Here is a 5,080-nt window from a genome sequence, read left to right on the forward strand (position 1 = left end):
TTGCATTTTCTTTCATAAAAATACCAAAATTTTTTTTTACCTTTTATTTGTATATTTTAGTTTGCATCTTTAAATTATACCAAAAAGATTTTTCTTTCCACTTGTATATTTTTTTAGGACTAAATAAGATAGTTAGGTGTTAAGGGATTGGGCTAGTGTATTTTAATTGAAATTGAGCCAAAATTGGCCCAAAATTAGAAGCCCAAAGAGCCCAGATCCGGTCCCAATGGGGCTGCCATAGGAGGGTCGAAACGACGTAGTTTTGTATCAAAACTACGTCGTTTGGTTAAGTATTCAAGATCAAATCTCAGCCTTCCATTATCCTTGATCCAATGGCCCATAATCAATTTATTTATCATTTAAAAGAATCCAAAAATCATATTTTTTGCCATTTTCCTAAAAGACCAAACCCTAGAGCCCTTCTTTTCTTAGTTCTCCCTCCTCTCTGCCGCTTCTCCCCTCGCGGCGGCACCGCCACCGGGCCGACGCCGAAAACTTTCCGTTTGACCTCAAAATCTCACCATATAATCTACACAACCTCCTCTTTCCATATCTTCAAACAAAATCCTTCAAAACCCCCTCAAACTCCACAAATTTTAGATCTAGGAAAGCCCTAGCCGCCCTTTTTTTGTCAAATTCGTGAATACTGAGCCATCCACTTCACCCGCCTAGATAGACGTGTATATCTCGACGAGGACTATTGTTTAACATTGGTCTCAAGGCGAAAATCTGGCCGAAAATCCGGCCGAATTCCGGCGACCACCCTACTGTCCGAAGCTATTTTCTCGACCTAGGCACGTTTTTCTTTGAGATAAAAATGCTAGTTTCGATGGCCGTGTGCCAAGGAAATTACAGTCGCATTTTATCTCAAAGAAAAATGTGCTCGAGTCGGCTGCCTCGTTGCGGACCCGAGTTTGGTAAAACTCCTAATCCCTTTCTCTTTATCTTAAATTTTCTATTTTTCTTATTTGATTTGTTAGTTTGTTAAGGTTTAAGTTCTGATAATGATCGATCCACTACTTCGTATAGTATTTTTTCTGATTTCTACGCTTAGTTAATTATGTTGTGATTAATTACTTCACTATAATACGTGTTTTGCCTAATCATTGTTACACCTCCTTTTTACTACACCCGCAGGGGCGTAAAGGAGTTTTTCCACTTAAAGGACAATCGGAACGAGATTTATTATTAAAATTCAGAGTCGCCACTTGGGATATTAATGGTGTCCCAAGTCACCGGTTGAATCCCGAACCGAGGAAATTATGACTCTGTTGACAGTCCGCGAACCAGAAATCCGAGTAAGGAATTCTGTTAACCCGGGAGAAGGTGTTAGGCATTCCCGGGTTTCGTGGTTCTAGCACGGTCGCTCAACTGTCATATTTGGCTTATTTATCTGATTTTACAACATGTTTTAGTCTATGTGCTTTTTAACCGCTTTTATTATTATTATTTTAAAGAGAATTGCAACGTCGTGAAAATATGTCTTGAACCGCGTCACATAAATGCACCCGCGATTTTTGACACATTTTGACTTCGTTGAGATTTGAATTTGGGTCACATAAATGCGCACCCGAGTTTAAGAAGGTAATGTTATTAAAAGACGCGCTTAAAGAGGCTAACGCGTTATTATCTTTGGGGGAAGGCCGTGAAATTCGCTAAACGGCCCATCCCGAAGTCTAAGTATTTTTTTTGTATAAACATTTATCGAGGGCCCCGCAATTTGTTTGTTTTGTTTACCGAGGCTCATCTGGTTTTATTATTAAAAGGCAAACCTAAAGTAATCTACAATTTTCTATCATGTATTGTCTCTAAAAACAAAGGAAAGACCCTAATTAATTAGCGTTGTTACTAAACCATCATTGAAAGTATTACATCACAATATTAATCAAAATGCTTTAATAACCAACATAAGATCTCCAGCAGATTGGGCTTCGAAACAACCCAAAGAAGGAGCATGGTTTAACCTTACAAGGGGGAAAGGGCTGTCTAACGTTGGGCTTTAAACAGATTCAGGCCCAGGTTTGTTCAAATAGAGGCTGTTACGTTTGGGCTCCTAAATGAGCCCAAATCTCAGGTTGAATTTGTATTTAATTTTACAGTTCGATTTCTTTGCTTACTTATCTACTGGTGACTTCCTAAATGTCGCTAAGGCTGAAAACAAATGGGAAACATGAATGGGATTTAGCAACAAAACAAAACAAATAGTTCATGAACGTGAATCTACTACACTAAACGACTTGATTACATTAACATGAACAGGTTGATAGCCTAGATTCGCACTTTATCCGCATTTAACTGTCAGGCAGCTAATTAATTCAAATCAGTCATTGAAGATGCATGTCTAATCTGAGTAAACCACTGATGTTAACTACCCATGAGCTTAAAGACGCTGAACTCAAAATCAATTACAGATCCAAATTATTTCTGATTTTTTTTTAAATTTTAACAAAACAATGTTAAACTAAGGCAAGTACTAGCTATACTAGAGCTACGCTGGATAATCACGAGTTCAGATAGTCCAAAACAGTCCAGTACAAATCCAAACAGCTCAAATCAGTAGACACAGTTCTAAGTGAGCAGTTCCTAGTTAAATACAATTCAAACAAACTAGAACTAGACAATTACACATTGATGGACTAACTATAACTATAGGCATTCACATGAGCATAGATCTGAAATAATCTTCATTTTATTCCAAATTGTGATTACACCAGTGTGAATTCAACGCGTGTACCTAGATTTGAAATAGAACAAGAAGAATGAGAGTCAGCAGCAGCAGATTGATGATCAACAACAGCTCAGAAAACAGAATGAAATAGCCCAGAATTGTTTTCAGAGAACAGTAGCACCAATAGTAAGCCAAAATACACTTGCAGACACCCAAACAGACTCAAAACTAATCTCAGGACAACTTCTGAAACCAACAGTCACAAAACCAGCCTAAAATAGCCTCAATTGGACCCAAACCCACTCGAGAAACACCCAGGCACCACCAGAATGTATCAGCAAACAGACTATTAGGTGAAATGATGCAATTCAAAAGTTAAGATTCAAAATTGACTGGAAATTTTCACTGGAACAGTATTTATGAATTTTTTTTTTTGGTTTTTCTAGAGGTTTTCTATTATTTTTGGGTTTTTGAATGTTGAATTTCAAAATCAGATCTGAAACTTAGAGAGCAACTTTTGGGGGAAATTTTGGAGCTGAAAACTTGCAAATGAAGGCAAGGGCATGCCCTTTTATAGGCACACATGAGGCCTTATCAGATTTTCAGTTTTCTTTTTTAGTCCTTCTTTATTTACTCATTTAACCCCTTGTTTTCTGACTTGTGTCACAAGTTATAGCAACTAACTTTCTAAAAGTCTGTTTTGAACCCTATCTAGAACCTTCTAGGGATTTCCATTACAATGTCCCTTAAGTAAAATACCTACAGTACCCTGAATTGTCCCCTAAAATTACCAATTTATGTTAATTATCCTAAACTCTCTAATTAACTGAGGTCAAACTAACAATTCTGAACACTAATCAGCTACACAAATTCCCACCCATATCTTAACACTAACTAACTAATGATTTTCGGATTAACAACTTCTATTATCTATTAGCAATCAACAAACTAAGCAATTGATATCGGAGAATCAGTATGAAAAAAAGAATTCAGTTATTGGTAAACACAAGAAAATCAAACAGGCAGAAGTATTTAATCAAACTAAACTAATTAAAATTACAGACCCAGAACACTAATTACGGATAAACAACAGAAAATATGCTTAAACTAATTTTGGTAACAGAAAAATCAAACACAACAAAAATTAAAAAAGAAAAACTCATGCTACTGATCAACACAGAGCAAAACAGATTCAATTATTGATTCCAAAGTGCAAACAAAACCAAAATTGATTACTCGTGAAGAAGAGGCCGTCAAAAGAAAACTCACTTGTGAAGCTCTAGGGTTCTACCGCTTTTGCGATTTGAAATTCGAGCACCTTGGGTGAAATTTGAAGGCCATTGATGACACATTGGGAACAAGGGAAGCGAGGAAGGCACGTGGTGTGAATTTAGCGGAGTTTGAGGAACTTAGGGTTTTGCTGCCTCTTATTCAATTCCAGATTCGAGTGGCTTGGTGAGGATTTGAGGGAATAGGTTTAGGGATTAAGAAAGAGGAGGGTGAGGGGAGTATGGGGTGTGAGTTTGGTGGGGTTTGGGTGGCGGCGCCGCCGTGGGCCGGGGAGGCGGTGACTAGTATTTTGAAGATTCGAGGGGTTCCAGTGGTATTTGAGGGGAGAGACTAACGGATTGATGATAAGGGAAGGAAGGGGGTGCTCTGGTGTGATTTTGGGTGTTATTGGAGTGGTTTCCGTCGTCGCCGCCGACGAGTTTTGACGGAGCATAATAGGGCGGCGTCTCTAGGGTTTNTAAGTAGGGCAGCGTCTCGTTAGGGTTTGAGGAGGGTGTGTCTGAGAGATGAGAGACGGTGGGGGGGGGGGGGGACGATTCAGACAGTTATATGTCAAAAATTATCAATTCCTGACCGTTAGATCAAACAACCTAGACGGCCAGGATTGATTATCGTGAAAACGACGTCGTTTGAGCTCTAAATGGCTGGACCGGATCGAGAACCTTTGGGTTGGGGTCAATTTGAAATGGGTTTAAGGGATTGGGCTAGATTTCAAACGGATTTGGCCCAAAAATGGGTAATCCATGAAGACCACTCAATTTTCTTTGTTAATTGTTTTTCTTTTATTTCTTTTATTTATCTTGTTTTCATTCTACTTTCTTTTTTTTCTATGTTTTCTGAAAAAAATTAAAATAAAGACAATATATTTTCAAAGTTAAATTAATTAATTCCTAAAATTGTTTAAAAACTATTTCGTGGCAAATTCAACAAGTAACAATTAAAAATGCAAAAAATGGACTATTTTTGTTATTTTCTTTATATTTTGTTCTAAAAACCACTTAACCCCTAATTAATCATAAAATATGAAACTAAATCCTAAATGCAAATGCCAACTGTATTTTTTATATTTTTTTATATGAATTAAAACAAACACCAATAAAATGAAACAATTATCAGAAAATT

This window comes from Nicotiana attenuata, chromosome 2, assembly GCF_001879085.1.
Source record: "Nicotiana attenuata strain UT chromosome 2, NIATTr2, whole genome shotgun sequence".
NCBI classification, from domain to species: domain Eukaryota; kingdom Viridiplantae; phylum Streptophyta; class Magnoliopsida; order Solanales; family Solanaceae; genus Nicotiana; species Nicotiana attenuata.